Below are 18,312 nucleotides of genomic sequence, written 5' to 3'. Positions count from 1 at the left end.
TGAGGATGTTGTTGAACTACACCTAAACACTGCCACAATATGTAAAATACTAGAAAATAGAGGCCAGGGGTTCTCTGCAAACAAAATAACAGCAGGCTTTATTCAACCAAAGAGCCACAGGGTTGATAATATTCACAGCACATGAGGTAGTATCCCCTTTGATGAAGCTTTCGGGCGAAATGCGCGTCAGGGCGGATACATGGATTGTGTTGTGCCTGAGGTTACTGTACACTAACTACACCTGTGACTGCAACAAGGTAACTGGTAGGGAATTCAAGACATAGTGGCCATTGATCCTATGGGTCCCTACAATTGCATATTTTGTATTGAGTACAGTTTTCGCCTTGCATCTATATGTCTGAGAGCATCACCATCTCCTGTCCATCTCCTGTCTCTTCCTAGTGTCCCTACGGGTGTCCTGGACCATGTACATGGATGCCCTAGTTTCTACTCTAAGGTAGTTGCTCTGCTTGGAGCGACTGCCCTTGGGTAGAAACAAAACTCTTCTAGGAAGGTTCGCAATAGATGTTGACAAACTGAAAGGAATTGCTCCCATTCAGCCACATGAGCATTAGTGAGGTTGGACTTTGTTATTGGAGATCAGGCCTGGCTCACATTCAGGGTTCTAGTAGGTCAGGCACAGACCAGTTAACATCTTCTCTTCCAATTCTGTAGGGAGCTTGTGTTTACATATGAGGTATTGCCATGCAGAGATAAGAAAGAGCCTTCCCAAAACTATTGACCAAATAGGAAGCATTGTATGTCAATCATGCCACTGTACTAGACCCCACGGGCCCAAACTATGAAATACTCCCATTATTCTTCCAACTAATGACATGTGGTTTTAGAATGCATTCCAAACACTTCCTATTTGTTGTCTTTACACCCTGCAAATTATTCATCCCTCTGTACCGGGGATAGGACCCCATCATTTTACTACAGTAGGAATTCCCAAACTGTGACTCTTTAGTGGATGTTCAAGAGGAGCTCCCAGTCTACCCACCAGCAGAAGCCCAACCCAGTTACACACTCTCTGCTATCCTCTCATGTTCAATACCACTGCCTCTGTTTTAGACATGACTGAGTTCTCAGTGTTGTGAGAACACGAAACGCATAAGGCTGTGATCCACGCTTGTACATCAATAAAATACCTGTTTTTAAAACCACTGCCTGGAGGACTGCTCTTTGAGTGCCTACCCTACAAAACAATACGGTGATGTCCGCTCCCTTATGCTGAAGGCTTGTTGCAGAGCACCTGAGCCTCTTCATCCACATGGTGAGTCTCTCTAAAGAAATATTTATATGATGATATTGAGTTCTCAACACAACAGTGCAATGAGCTCTCTCCCCAGTGTTACAGAATGCAGCCCACTCAGTTTATAGTCTTTCTGGGTCCCCCAGAGAAGTGAGGGGTATAACAGGTGGCTAGATTTGTGGGAAAATGAGGCAATCAGGCCCATATTTGTGGGCAGACAACAAAGGCCCAGTGCTAGGGTGGCAAAAATTGGGTGGTGGCATACTGCCTGCTGGCCACATCACCACTGGGGATTGAACAGTAGATTTTGACCACTGATTGAATCTCCGCCCACTATCCAGTGGAAGATATTGCAATGGTCTCAAAGAAGCAGGGAAAGCAGAATGGTGCAAAGATTGTGAGCACATGTGGGGTGGAGGTTGGGGTGGGTGCAAGCAGGGTGGCGGAGCAGGGTGAGCAGGCTGTTGAGTGCGAGTGTTTGGGGGGCTAGGGGTTCAGAAACTTGACATCCGGCCCTTGGGCAGTTGGATTCTGCCATCCTAGCAGGCCCAAATTGCTCCTGGTTCCTAAAGCTTTAAAGTGGTTGTTCAGTATGAAAATAAAAACTGGGTAAATGGATAGGCTGTGCAAAATAAATAATGTTTAGAATATAGTTAGTTAGGCAAAAATGTAATGTTTAAAGGCTGGAGTGACTGGATGTGTAACATAATAGCCAGAACACTACTTCCTGCTTTTCAGCTCTCTTGCTTTCCACTGATTGGTTACCAGGCAGTAGCCTGGTAACCAATCAAGTCAGTGACTTGACGAAGGGCCACATGGGACAAAACTGTAGCTTTTGAATCTGAGCTGAATGCTGAGGATCAATTACAAACTTACTGAACAGTTATGTCCCATGTGGCCCCCCTTATAGTCAGTGACTAACTCAGAGTTAGAGAGCTGAAAAGCAGGAAGTAGTGTTCTGGCTATTATGTTAGACATCCAGTCACTCCAGCCTTTATACATTACATTTTTGGCTAACTAACTATATTAGACACATTTTTTATTTTGCACAGCCTGTCTATTTACCCAGTTTTTATTTGTACACTAAACTGTTCCTTTGATTTCTTTACAATGAATGATATACATATTTAAGGAAGAGGCCCTGGACCCTGCCTTCCCATCTATCTTAGTCCCCAAATGGGTGCCGGTCATTGCAATGATTAAACAGGACTGTGCCACAAGGAATATTCAGAGAATCTTAACATTTCAAAGTTCCCGAAATATATTCTGCTGCAACATATACAGGAGCTTTCACTGGAAAAACTCTTTCCATCCGCTATCCCCCACCCCAGCACTCATATCTTCCCACAGAGTATAACCTTGGAAAAGAAACTCCACTTCATTAACAGTAAAGCAAGAGAGAAACAATAAGAACATTTAAACATATTAATTTGCATAAATGTGGGCATTAAGCAATATCTTCTCTTTGCAGGTGCCATAACTTGCACAATGGGGAGGAACCAGAAGGTAATTGGAACACGTAAAGCTAATAAAATGGAAATATCGCTGTTAATGCCACCAAGAAAGACCTGGGAGATCACAGGTACAACTCAATTGCAAAGAATAGAAAAAAGATCAATTTCATTTAACAGCTATAATCATATATTGCTAATCCTCCTCAGCCAACCAAGCGTAGTTAAACTGTCAGGTTTATAAAGCTCCACGTGGGGCAATAATTAATTTCTTACACATAACAAATCCTGCAGACTTGAAACATAAACCTCATATGATGATATCCATTAGAAGACCAACTTTTCTTGTTTTTAAGTTAACTTTTAGTATGTTGTAGAATGGCTAATTCTAAGCAACTTTTTTTTTATAGTTTTTGATTGATTTGCCTTCTTCTTCTACTCTACAAATATATTACTGCTACTTTTTATTACTTATCTTCAGGCCTCCTATTCATATCCCAGTCTCTTATTCAAATCAGTCCATGGTTTCTAGGGTAATTTGGACCCTCGCAATGAAAATGCTCACAATATCACTCTCTACAGCATATTACAAGATAACTCAAAGGCGAACAATATCTTTTAAAAATTAGTCTGGGATCCCCCAAGTTTCTTTATGCTAGACAGTGTTGGACTGGGACACCAGGGGCCCACCACAAAACCTTAGAACCGGGGCCACTCTCAGTACTATTATTCATCCTCTCCTAACTCTATTCTCCTAGTCTCATTTCTTTACATACTATAATCTATTATTCCATCCATTTAGCCTTTTTGTTCTCATAGAAACAAGGAATGGCCATAAAATAAGACAAATGTTGGCACTGGTTCCTGAAAATGGCAATCTAGGAGTTCAGTTTCAAGAGTCAGAGCCAGTATTGCAGAGAATAAAAAGGGTCAGACAAATAAATATTCCCAGAGTCATTACATTTACAAATAAATCTGAGACCACTGAACATGATAATTAATTTCTTAATGGTAAAGGATCTGCATTGATGCCCTACAACTCCTGCAGTCTTCTCATATCAACAGCTTCATGTCTAGGGTCCTCACTACTCAAAGACCTTCTAGTTCTCTTCATAGACTGATCAGTATCTGCAGAAAGACTAGAGGGTTTCTATATGGGTAACTTAACACTCCTCAGAGCGGTGGGCCTTGACATATCTGATTCTTGGCTTGTATGGTACTTGTTTCTTGCTCACTGGGGTTTTCTTTATTCTATTCTCATCTAACCACTTTCTTTGTAGCTCTCCTCAACTCCAAATATAATCCTAAATCCTTTTCAAGCCTCACCTCTTCCAAACCCATTGTCACAAATTTCCTATTTATAGGATGTTACCTTCATTTCATCAGAGTAAGTAATTCCACCGGCACACAGGTCTTAGTTGCAAGCAGGGACAACCCTTGCTGTATTTTATGTGCCGGTGGAATTACTTACTCTGAAGTTTGTGGGTTTCCGAAGCCTTCTCGGCTGGGTACCGGGCAATATACGATTTGGAGAGCCAGGGTGTACAAGCTGGTAACTATACCTGTTTCTACTTCATTTTCATCAGGCCTTACACTAGCTGACACAACTGACTCACCTCCCATGTCAATGAACCCAGATTTGTCTTTTCTCTTACTCCTATGAGATCTTCCAGAGATCCTTGGTGCTCCTTGCTTTGAGTCTTCAATTGGTAACTGCCTATAACTGCTGATAAAGCATCAGGGGCTGAATTGGGGCTCTCAAAATGACATTGTAGAGTAGAGCACAGAGGTCATTTGACCTGGCGACTGAAGCACAAGAGGGGGTTCTATGAGGAATATTGCATTACAGACAGATATTAGTAGCCATCCTGAAACTCTGGGGCCCTTTTATTCTGTATCTCCAGTCCTGTAAGCACGTATACAGGGAGAGAAAAATCGAAATTCAAAATGTAGGTATAGATACAAACAAGCACAGGCGAATCTGCTGCAAATGGTGCCGTATTTATTAACACCACATGTTTCGAGCTCTTGCTCTTTATGAAGTGTGTGTTAGCCAAACAGTGTACAACAAGTTAAATACAAAATGTCCCTCCCACCAAACATCTGATTGGTTACACCAACCACTGCTGTGGGGATTTGCAGCCTAACAGGCTCAGGTAACACAAGTCCATAACAAACCCATATGTCGATTTCTTCATACAAATCTTCAGTTGCTGTGAAAAACTGTTCATCAGATAATAGGAATAAATAACAATATCACCAAACTGTCAAAGTCTTTGACCCTGTGTGTTTCTTTCTTTTTGTGCAAGCTGTAAAAATCCAATAAAGGGAGAAAAAATCCACAATATTATTCTGCAGTGTATTAGTCTACTTTATGCAAGCGCAGCCTTAAGGTCTGTGTCAAGGGTGAGGTAAAGGGGGTGCTGTGGAGGCAGACGAGGGAAGGGTGAGTCCTTGAGGCAGGAGCTGTATGTGCCTACAGGAATGGAAAGGGCAGGAACAGGGTGAAGAGCGCGAAGAGTCAGAACAAAGAGGTAGTAGCAGCAACAGTAGCAAACTGGGTAAGAGCAGGACAGAGCAGGTGTAGGACAGGAACAAATACAAGGACTAGAGCAGGAACAAAGACTGGAGCAGGAACAAGGACTGGTTCAAGGTACAAGGCTGGAGCAGGAGCAAGGTCAGACAAGGCAAGGCAAGGTCCGGCAAGACAAGGTTCACGTAAGGAAAGGTACAAGGACAAGGCAGGATCAAGGGAAGGGCAGGGTCATTCCCAATTGGCTGACCCCAACCCAGAGGACTGCTGCTGGGCTAAGGATTCAAAGACCAGGTAATAAATAGTGAGCCAGCCTGCTGGCTGCTCACCTGGCCCGAAGGTTAAGGCACAGAGCCAGAAACCCAAAGGTCCCTGACCCTGACAGTTATCCCCATGTTTTCTTTTAACTCTATAACGAACATAATGAACCAAATCTATAGTGCCCAACAGAAATGTCTGACCACCAAATGGGCATCTGAAGTCTGAAGAGCTTTGTTTTAGTGTCCGATTAAAGCCAAGTCAATGGTAAACAGGCCTTAAATATCAATAGGGTGGATCTCCTTTAAAGGAGAACTAAACCCTAAGAATGAATATAGCAACAAAAAAAAATCCAGGTTTTATATACTATAGTATATCTACTATTTTATGAACTTATTGCACGAGGCTAAAGTTTGAGCTTGTCAATAGCAGCAATGATCCAGGACTTCAAACTTGTCACAGGGGGTCACCATCTTGGAAAGTGTCTGTGACACTCACATGCTCAGTGGGCTCTGATTGGCTGTTGAGAAGCTAAGCTTAGGGCTCGTCACTAATTATCCAGCAGAAAATGAGGTTGGTCTGTAATATAAACTGATGCTACAGGGCTGATTATTAAATTCTTTTTGTAAGTTTCCAAAGTAATAATGAAAATGTACAGAAAGGAAAAAAAGAGACAACAATAAAAAGAAAAGAAATTCTTTACAGCAATGTATAAAATAAAGTACAGTGATGACATTGTTTCTTTACAACCATCATGTATCAGTATTCGTTTAGGGAACAGCGGTTACTTATACAATTGTCTTCATGCGTTATCTAAAGTGAATTCTAACCAATCTATGCCATTGCATTTCTCGCCATATTTTTCCATATCCCAGTGTATTACCACTATATGATTCAGCATGGTATGAATTCATTATATAATTGCTACATCCTGCGTTTAACCCCTAATGATCCTGTTACATAAACGCTAGAGATGGCGTAATTCCCATACTGACCATATCTTTAAGTACCCTGCAACTTTGTCTTGGATTTAAAAAATATTATATTCAAACCTCTGATTATTCTCTATTCTGTGTTCAATTTCTGCTCTGGTGGGTATGGAGTTTGGCCGCAATTGCTATACGTGTTGCTGTTAACACCTGGTTAACCAGCAATTGGGTATGCTTAGGAATACCATCTAGGGGTTTTCCAAGTAAAAAGGTCCATATATCTATCTGGGCCACATCATGTATAAGTTGCTCTAATAGAACCTTAATCTCTGCCCACAAAGGCCTGAAAGGATTCCAGGGGCGGCAGAAAGCCGCTCCTGCACCTTTAAGAGCCGAATTTCCGGTTTTTGAACCGGAAATTCGGCTGTACTATTGCGAGAGAGCGCAATTGTGCTCTCCGCAATAGTGTTTCTGCCTCCCCTCCCGACACGTAAGTTGGTGAGGGGGGGCGGCATTGCAGGAGCCGCCTCAGGCGGCTCCTTAGTCAGAATCGGCGCTGTTAATGGGCAATCCAAAAATAAATGTTACAAAGTCCCCGGTGTTGCACATCCTCTCCAGCACATCTCTGGTGTGATGGGAAAAATGTTATGTAGCCTAACTGGGGTTAAAAACCAGAACATCATTATTTTATAAATATTTTCCCTTTGCTTAGTGCAAGTGATCCCCCTTTTAGCATTTAGCCATATGCGTGACCAGTCTTCAAGGGAAATTTCCATTCCAATATTGGTTTCCCATTTTCTCATGTATGAATGTTTATACCCAGAAGTAAAGGGGGGTTCATTAATGATTTTATATATTTTTTAAATAATTCCCTTCTGAGGCAAGCCCTTTAGCGCTAGTGATTGGAATGATGTAATTGGGGAAGCTTGGAGCTCTCTAAAAAACGGATGTACAAAATGCCTAATTTGAAAGTACATATACCAGGGTAATTGAAAATCTGTATATAGTTATTTTACTTGTGTATAAGTTAAAAATGTTCTTGCCTTTTGGTCTATCATATCATAAACCCTGAATGGGCAGTTGTGGTTTCCTAGGTTACCCTGGGGTAATGTCACTGCGAGTTGTTCAAAATAGCCGTTAAGGGCGAATATCTTGAATTAAGCTTATATTTACCTCTGTCTTTCTTCCACACATCCAGGGAAAGAGCCGTTGCCTTTAGTATTGGCATCTTAGGTAAAACATTGGTTTGATACGACCAGAACCATGCATTAGGATTGTATGGGGTAAATTGAGCGGCTTCAATCTGTGCCCATATTGCTTTAGGCATCTTATCGGACCAAGCTAAAATCTGGCAAAGTTGAGCCTCTTCATAATAATGCTGTAAGGCTGGTACTCCCAGTTCACCCTGAGTAGTAGATGTAGTTAACGTCATTTTGTTTATTCTATGCTTTTTATTTTCGCATAAAAAGGACAAAATAGCTGACCGGCTTGGGAACAGGGGGAGTTTCATATAAATATAGCAATTTCGGGAAGGTATTCATTTTTTACGCGGCAATTCTTCCAAACCACGAAAATGGTTTGGTGCCCCAGCTATTCAAACTAGCCTTGACTTTCTGAGTTAATGGGATATCATTTTTGGCAAAGAGGTCTTCGTAACGTGAGAAACAAGGGAAATCAATTTTTAAAACCATTAGGTGGGGGTGCAATGAGGGTGTGACCACAAAATACATATAGACAAATACAAGAGTCCTCTGCACTCAACCCATTATCAATATATTTGACACAGACACAGACACAGACATATTGTGCTACTGCTACTGAAAAATGCAAACAGGGATTGTTTGTCCATATATTGCAATATATTTAAGCTGAACAACTACGTCAAAGTCATCCCATATCTGGCCAGTCCTACACTTAATTTTCATCTGATTCATTAAGAATTCTATTGCTTTATTATACATTTTTACAAAGGGCAGTCATGTTTGGGAGTTTTACTTCGTAACGTGAGGTCAGTTTAATACCCAAATAAGATATACTATCTGCTTTCCAGTTATATTTATAATGAGATCGGAGCACTGATATCATGACTTCCGGCAAAAACATCGGCATAGCCTCAGTTTTGGACACGTTTACTTTATAACCCGACAAAGTGCCATACAGGTCTAATTTATCATGTAAATGAGATAAAGAGGAACATGGTGAGGGAATAGTTAAGATGACATCGTCGGCGTATAATGCTATTTTATGTTGTACTGATCCAACCCCAATTCCCTTTATCTCTGGATCATTCCTAATACTTGCTGCAAGGCGTTCAATGCTTAATGCATATAATAAGGGGGATAAAGGGCAACCCTGTCAAATGCCATTTGAGATTTTAATTTATTTGATTGACCAGGCAATTTCAGATATGTACTTGGGGTACTATACAACACCTTCAAGGCTGTCATATATGGGCCGGCAAGATTCAGATGACTGAGTAATTGAAACATAGATGACCAATCTAGCCGGTCAAATGATTGTTCTGCGTCAAGGCTTAGAATCAGAGCCTTTTGATTTTGCTATCGTATTAAATCTATAGTATTTATAATTCTTCTAGTGTTATCACCAACCTGTCTCACCTGGATGAAGCCTACCTGATCCGCATGAATCAATTTTGGCATCAGTAATGCTAAGCGGTTAGCTAATATTTTAGCATATTATTTCAAATCGGAATTTAATAATGCAATTGGCCTATAATTAGAGCAAAATATTGGGTCTTTACCCTCTTTTGGTATCAATGTAAGATAGGAAGTGAGATCTGACGAAGGGATTGGTGGGCCCATAAGGTAGTCATTAAACAGTCTTAATAGATAAGGGGATAGAATATGCTGAAAATGTTTATAATATTTATGCGTATAATCGTCTGGGCCAGGAGCTTTAACAATCGGCAAATTCTTTAGAGTTGCGGAAATTTCTTCTATTGGGATCTCCCTATTTAGAGACTGTAAAGGTGGCCATACACGGGCCGATAAAAGCTGCCGACAGTCCGTGTCGGCAGCTCATTGGCCCGTGTATGGGGCCCCCGATGGGCTTCACCGATCGAGATCTGTCCGAAAGTCGTAAAACAATTGCCTGGTCCATATTAAAGTTTTTCCACCTCTCGTTGTTTAATCTCACTTAGCTCGTTTGAATTGCTAATGTGCGTTTAAGTAAAACCTCTGATTTAGCTTGATTGTATTGTAGTTCACTTGACCGTAGTTGATCAAGGAGCGTATTCAATTGTAAATTCTGAGTTTTTCGTTTTGCTTAATACAAAAAAATTCCTTCAGTGAACTCTCTATCGCTTTGGAAGCCTCTTTGCGGTTCTCTTTTAGGGCATCTGGTTAAATTGAAGGATAATTGAACCGGCGAGTGAACCGGGGATAATAAGGCAGGATTGGGAAACCAGGAAAATGTCTATCCGAGAATGCACTTTATGAGCTGCAGAATAATATGTAAATTGTTTGCCCATATGCCCATATGTGATCTATCCTCCATCTGTTAAATTGCAACATTAAAATCCCCTCCAATAACTGTATGCATTGCGTGAAAAGTCGAAATTTTCTTGAAATTTTTTTTATGGAATCGTATCTGCCTTCTATTAGGCGCATAAATATTAACTATCAATAAGGAAACCTCTGCAATGGTACCCAATAAGATTAAGAAGTGTCCCTGTGGGTCACTGATTGTTTGTGTCACCTGTAGAGGGAAATCTCTATGAACAATAATGGCAACTCCCGGCTTTTTCTTATCTGAGGAGGGATAATATCCTGTAGGACAGGGCTGTCCAACTGGCGGCCCACGACCCCCCTTCTTTGCCCCCCCAGATGCTGTGTCTGTTTACCATATGTAAGCTTTGAAAGGTATCACTGTAGAGATAAACTGCAAATACAAAAGGGGGGTTGTGGGAGCACTCGCATTGCTAAGTAGAAATATATAGAAGTATAAGGGAAGTGCTACTGACATAACCAAATGGGTCAGTGCACATTCCCTGGGCCCCTGTCTAAGTAATTCAGTAGATATGCAAATGCATGTGTTCACAAAGAGAGGGGTTTTTAGTTACAAAGTTATGATCATAAAGTTGAAAAGCCTCCATACCATGTCAAGGTAAACCCCATATGAAGGTCCCTAACTTGTTTACCTTCAGTCATAGTATTGAGGATCCTGTGCCTCTCTGCATAATAGCCATTATTATAATTTACCATTTTCAAAATATACTTTTTTAAAAATCACTCTCACTTAAAAGCTGCAAGTTAGCAGCGGGGGAGGATTTAGCCCTCAGACAGAAACCAAGGTTCAGCAGACTTCTACTTCAACTAATGCTATTATGCATATTATGCTATTGTGCAGAGAGGCACAGGATCCTCAATACTGTGACTGAAGGTAAACAAGTTAGGGACCTTCATATGGGGTTTACCTTGACATGGTATGGAGGCTTTTCAACTTTATGATCATAACTTTGTAACTAAAAACCCCTGTCTTTGTGAACACATGCATTTGCATATCTACTGAATTACTTAGACAGGGGCCCAGGGAATGTGCACTGACCCATTTGGTTATGTCATTAGCACTTCCCTTATACTTCTATATATTTCTACTTAGCAATGTGAGTGCTCCCACAACCCCCCTTTTGTATTTGAGATAAACTGCACCCTGCATTGTTTAAACCTCAAATTGAGACTGTAACCCCCTGTATTGTTCACTCCCCTAAAGCCCCTGTACTGTTCTACCTGAGACCCAGACTGAAACTGCCCACATTGTTCACACTTTATACAAAATGCTAATGGGGCCCCAGCCCTGTGTCACTGTATGTAGTACATATTAGACTGAGAGCTTTCCCTGTCTCCTGCTCTGTTCTGCCTTCCCTCCCTGCAGGGCTGGAACTAGGGGCAGGCAGAGTAGGCACCAACCTAGGGCACAATCATGGGGGGGCACTTTTAAGGGGAATTTCCTTTCTTTTTTAAACCCTGATTTGCTTGGCCTTTAATAGTTTTTCAACTTTATAAACCCCCTGTTCCAGACAATCACTCCCCAACTCCTATTTGGCAGCTGCTGGCACAGGTACATATTTGTGGCCAATATCTTGGCTGCTACTTGCACAGGTAAACAGATGATATAATGGATATTTGGCTGCTGCTGGCACAAGTACATATATAGAGGCAATAGTGTGGATTTTTGGCTGATGCTGGCACAGGTACAGATTGGGGGCAATATAAGGGATTGGCTGCTGCTGGCTCAGGTACATGGGGCAATATGGTGGCTGCTTGTAAGGGGGGTTAAGGGTTAATGCCCGCCATCACCATGGCAACCAACCTTCACTGGAATGATGGATATCCACACGATGGTAAAATCACAAAAATGAAGAACTTTTATTGGTAATGCTTTCCAGTATCCATTAACTTTGTACAGTCCCATGGGTTTCACTTACTCCCTTCCTTGCAGAGCAATAACTTCCTTTTACGAACCCCTCACACGAAATCACTGGAGACACAGGAACACCCCTTTCCAATGCGACTTACCACCTTCCTACTTCAGTCGGGCTGACACCACAGCAGTGCACCGCTGACCTTTTAGGATAGGAATTTTCCACCTTCTGGTCCTACCAGTCCGGCATACGTCCTATGCCCCTATGGCCTACTCCAGATAGGATTTTTCTTGCGCCCCTCCTTCACGATGTTCGTGTTCCCCCTAACACTTCAGCCCTCACTGGCAAAGCCTTGGCTCCTAAGCCACTAACTCCTCGTTGGGGTCTTGGCTACCCATTCTAATGGTCCAAGGTGTCACTATCTACTTTTTTTCAGATGCATCCACTGAACACCCATTACTGTGTTTCACCCCTTTAAATACTATCCCTAATTAACCATCCCCTTAACATTCAACCATTTAACCAGCAGTGCATGTGCCTTTCCCCAGTTCACCACATGAAATCTTTACCATTCATTTGCATGACAACACTGCCACCTTGTGGTGCATTTTACACATTACAGTCTCCAAAACATTTAACACTTCCAATCACTTACATTTAACACTTTCAATCATTTCAACATTTTTACAACACTCACATTCACTTTACACATACAATACACGTTTTCATGCACACAACCCAATCACCTTCTTACATGCTGGCACAGGTACACAGATATTTGAGGGCAATATGATGGATTTTTGGCTACTGCTGGAACATATACAAATTGGGGCAATATGATGGATTATTTTGGTTGCCGCTGTCTTAGGTACAGATTAGCGGTATAAATATGATGGATGTTTTGTCTTATGCTGACACAGGTACAGATTGGGGCCTGGGGACAATCTGAGGGATTGACTGCCATTGGCATAGATACAAATGGAGGCAATATGATAGGTGCTGGCACAGGTACAGGGGGCTATATGACTGGTAAGGTGGGAAATGGTAATGCAGGACTGGGTGGGGGGGCACTGATTGAAACCTTTGCATTGGGTGCAAAAATACCTTGGCCCGGCCCTGCCTCCCTGTGTGTGCCATTCTCTGCTTGCCCAGTGCTGCTTGTGTGTGCCATTCTCTGCTTGCCCAGTGCTGCTTGTGTGTGCCATTCTCTGCTTGCCCTATGCTACCTGTGGGATGTAAGCCTGTTAGTGGTTTGTTCTTGGGGTTATTAGCATTTGGAAATTGTTGTTAAGGGCCCCTACGGTGTTTAATCATGTGTTGGGGGGTTGTTGTTTTATCCACAGGGGAGGATGAGGCATATGGATTTAAGGGGATGTTTTAACAAGACTTAAATTTTTCACATGAGTGATGAGGGATTTCCCTGCAGTGAGCACCAACCATTTGGTTTTTTGGTGTGCTACCACCGTTAATGTGGATATGATCTTAAAAGTTCTTGTGGTAACATGGGTGTGGTTTACAGTAGGTGTGGTTTAAAAGGGGGAGTGGCCAACACTGACTTCCATTATCGGCCCTCCTCCACATAGGCCAGTAAAATTTTGGCCCTCGGTACCACAGAACTTGGACAGCACTGGTGTAGGATATTGTGTAGAAAATATCCTGTGAGGCTGGGACTTGTCAAAATGGGTCTCCTGTAATAAGGCAATGTCTGTTTTTTGACGTTTAAGTTCTTTTAATGTCAATAAACGTTTAGTTATAGAGTTTAACCCTTTGCGATTCAGAGAAGTAAAAAGTACAATTTTTGACTAATAAGCGAGTAGCTAAATGTAATCATATTGTCATGCCAAACGTCTCCCCTAAAATATGCCCATTTCCCGTGGCTATAATGATTCCTGATATCCTCAGCGTTTATACCCATCTGAATTGTGTAAATCCAATAGCTTAACTCATCCCATATTACAGTAACCATCTGTACATAACATTGCCGTAAAAACAACACATGTAATAGCAGCAAACATAGAAAACTATTTAGCCAAAACATTAGCAGAAAGAGTAAAAGGTAATATAGAGGCCACAGCGAATTCAATAACACTTCACCGTAGTTGGGTTGTTTGGTAAAGTTCGGCCTTGTGAAAATTAGCTCAAAAGTTCGTAGTCACTTGAGCCTGTGGGAGCAAGTCAGGCTCCTGTGGTCGGGGGTGAAGTACGAAAAAATACAAAAATAAACTCCAAAGTCTGTAAGTGTTAGCTGTTAAAGGGATCCTGTCATCGGAAAACATGTTTTTTTCAAAACGCATCAGTTAATAGCGCTACTACAGCAGAATTCTGCACTGAAATCCATTTCTCAAAAGAGCAAACAGATTTTTTTATATTCAATTTTGAAATCTGACATGGGGCTAGACATATTGTCAATTTCCCAGCTGCCCCCAGTCATGTGACTTGTGCCTGCACTTTAGGAGAGAAATGCTTTCTGGCAGGCTGCTGTTTTTCCTTCTCAATGTAACTGAATGTGTCTCAGTGGGACATGGGTTTTTACTATTGAGTGCTGTTCTTAGATCTACCAGGCAGCTGTTATCTTGTGTTAGGGAGCTGTTATCTGGTTACCTTCCCATTGTTCTTTTGTTTGGCTGCTGGGGGGGAAAAGGGAGGGGGGTGATATCACTCCAACTTGCAGTACAGCAGTAAAGAGTGACTGAAGTTTATAAGAGCACAAGTCACATGGCTTGGGGATTTCGAGCAGCACTAACTGATTCATTTTGAAAAAAAAACTTTTTCCCATGACAGTATCCCTTTAAGTATTGTGAAGAAATCTTTATCCCTCATGGATCCAGACTTATCACTGGGTATCTCCATGGTTTTAGATCCATGGCGTAGGGAAGTCCAAGTTACCCTTGCTGGCGGTGTGTGAGGTTGTAGGTTATCGGATTTACGAGGAGGGACCACCTTGGTCCATTGTGGATTCCGTGATGCACTTGTGGGTAAATGCCGAGGTGCAGAGCGGGTGTAGTTTGCTTAAGTCCCAGAGCAACAAGTAGTTTATGCCCGTTGGCTGGGTGTTGTACTGTATGAGTCTGACCACAGAAAGTAACTGTCAGCTTAAACGGGTAGCCCCACCGGTACGGGATTTTATTCTCTTGCAGGCATTGTGTTACTAACCTCACCTCCCTGCTCTTGGCCAAAGTGACTGTAAGAAATTACGCTGTAACCGGATTGGCGATGCACCGAATCCACTATTTTCGATTTGGCCGAACCCCCGAATCCTTCTTGAAAGATTCGGCCGAATACCGAACCGAATCCGAAAATGGAAAGGGGAAAACATTTTTACTTTCTTGTTTTGTGACAAAAAAACACACTATTTCCCTCCTCACCCCTAATTTGCATATGCAAATTCGGATTTGGTTCGGCCTGGCAGAAGGATTCGGCCGAATCCCGAACCGAATCCTGGATTCGTTGCATCCCTAAACAGGATTCTCTGCCTGTGCTGACTCAGGCTGAAAGGATTGCTGACCTTGCGGTGACTGCTGAGGACATCGGGAATCCTCTGCCGATGAAAATGAGGCAACAAACGGGGACCCTTGACTCACCTGCATATTCCTTGTTACGACGCCATCTTGGGCCTCCGCGTGTCGTTCTGGAGCTGGTGTGCGCTGTAGATATGGAGACATCATAGGAAGTAGATCCCGATGTTTTTTCTTCACCATACTGTAGCCGCTACTTTATGCCCAAGCCAATGTAAAAGAAAAAAGGCTAATTATTGCTACTTTTAGGGCTTTAGAGGAATTTAGCAGGGAGCTCTCAGTTTGTGTGTTCTACTCCTTGCATGGCTAGCCAAGCTTTATAACAGTCTTTATAATGACAATGAAAACACTGCTATCCACTCAATTGCAGGATATTCTATTGCAATCACCCTGTGAATTCAATCCTGGTGCTGTTCTATTGCTGTTCTATTGCCACCTAGTGGAGTGAAGTCATGTGGTGAGAAGTGGTATTGCACGCTGTAATCAACTGATACTGAAATATGCCCCAGAAATGACTAATTAGAATTAAGGTTATTCTTATACACGGAGCTTAGGAGACACAGGGGGTGCAGCTGGAATAGGATGTGGCTTGAGCAAGTACGTAATGCCTACTAAGCCTATAATGCCCCAATTATCCAGTAAAGAATGTTGGGAATAAGATATTTCATGTGTGTTCAGGCAAGTAAAGCTCATATGCCAGTCATATGACAGCAGAGTTTCCAGTGAAGCTCAATGTTCTCTCCAGGTCAGATAGAGGAACAATAACGTCCCAGTTATTTCTCAACCAATAAACTATTGTCCATCCCCAGATACAATCACCAGCCATTCTGCTGCCCTCAGCAATCTCTAGAGTCTATATGCCCTTTATAATCCATTTATTTTCTCATATCGGCCAACTCACTTCTATAATGTTCATCACCCCTTTAGGCATTGACACTAAATAAATTGTGGTATTATTGAGTGTGTACAGGAGCCCTATAACACTTGCCCTTTACACATGCACAACTGTGTATCATATATATCATGTGTTTTATGTATGTGTAATATATAGTATTGTTCTGTGGCACCTTTTCTGCAGATACTCCATTCCATCTATATGGGTTTTACTTATTTATTCTGTACTTGCAGTAAGGTTCCTCAGGGATTGGGTCCACTTTTATTTAACTTGTTCATTAAAGACTAAGGGGAGGGGATTGTAAGTAATGTATCAGTGTTTGCAGATGACACAAAATTATCAGCCCAATTAATTCCATCCAGGATGTGGCACTTGCAACAGGATCTTGACTAACTGGCAATCTGGGCAGCTAAGTGGCAAATGAGATTCAATGTTGATAAATGTAAAGTCATGCACCTGGGATGTAAAAATATCCAAACCACTTATACCCTTAATGGGACTGCACTAGGCAAATCCATTATGGAGACGGACCTTGGAGTCCTTGTAGATGATAAACTTGGCTGTAGCAAGCAATGCCAGTCAGCAGCATCAAGGGCAAATAAGATCTTGAGTTGTATTAAAAGGGGCAGAGAGTTACGGGAGGAGGGGGTCATTCTTCCACTGTATAGAGCACTTGTAAGGCCCCATCTAGAATATGCCGTACAGTTTTGGTCTCCATCACTCAAACAGGACATTATTGTATTAGAGAGGGTACAGAGAAGGGCAACTAAGCTGGTAAAGGGAAAATCTTAGCTATGAGGAAAGACTGGCCAAATTGGGGATGTTCACGCTGGAGAAGAGGCGCTTAAGGGGTGATATGATAACTATGTATAAATATATAAGGGGATCATATAATAATCTCTCTAATGCTTTATTTACCAGTAGGACTTTCCAGCTGACACAAGGTCACCCATTCCGATTAGAAGAAAAGAGGTTCCAGCTAAATATTCAAAAGGGTTTTTTTACAGTGAGAGCTGTGAAGATGTGGAATTGTCTCCCTGAATCAGTGGTACAGGCTGATACATTAGATAGGTATAAGAAGGGGTTGGATGGTGTTTAGCAAGTGAGGGAATACAGGGATATGGGAGATAGCTCATAGTACAAGTTGATCCAGGGACTGGTCCCATTGCCATTTTGGAGTCAGGAAGGAATTTTTCCCCCTCTGAGGCAAATTGGAGAGGCTTCAGATGGGTTATTTGCCTTCCTCTGGATCAACTGGCAGTTAGACAGGTTATATATAGAGTTAAAAGGTTGAACTTGATGGACGTGTGTCTTTTTTTAACCTGACTTACTATGTACTATATTACTTATGTATTTTATAATAGAAATGTTGGAAACACAACTCCATGAATCTACATATAATTTATGCCTTTGCACTAAAAGCCTTGCTTATAAACTTAGCGCAAAATGAAATTTTTGGACTCAATATTTTCTACCAACAATTCAGTGTTTCTCCCAGAATTCCAAAGCAATTGTTGCGCCAGTACCAGGCTGACCGTCATTTTTGGGTTCCCTTGTGTCAGTGTGATGTGCGTACCAGCAGGCCAACGGGGTGCAACTACCTTTCTCATTTTTACATCCATTTTAGCCTTTAGCAGTTGCACTTGAATTTGTTAAGGAGTCCTAAGGAGTTTAAGGTGTATCTAATGCTGTTTTCTGGCGCATTCTGAAAAATGGGTTTCCAGTTAAAGGAGTGGTTGACCTTAAAGTTATAGAATCACCAGTTCTCAGCAAATTTTCAATTGGTTTTCATTATTTATTTTGTATAGTGTTTTCATTATTCGCCGTTTTCCTCTGATTCTCTCCAGCTGTTAAAAGAGGGTCACTGACCCCATCTAAAAACAAATGCTCTGTGAGGCTACGAATGTATTGTTATTGCTACTTTTTTAACGACTCATCTTTCTATTCAGGCCTCTCAGATTTATGTTCCAGTCTCTTATTCCAATCAGTGCATGGTTGCTAGGGTAATTTGGACCCTAGCAACCAGATTGCCAAAATTGCAAAGGGATGAGCTGCTGAATTAAAAGCTAAATGACTCAAACACCACAAATAAA

Source organism: Xenopus laevis, chromosome 1S (genome assembly GCF_017654675.1).
Source record: "Xenopus laevis strain J_2021 chromosome 1S, Xenopus_laevis_v10.1, whole genome shotgun sequence".
Lineage (NCBI taxonomy): Eukaryota > Metazoa > Chordata > Amphibia > Anura > Pipidae > Xenopus > Xenopus laevis.
Note: the sequence above shows the minus strand (reverse complement) of the source record.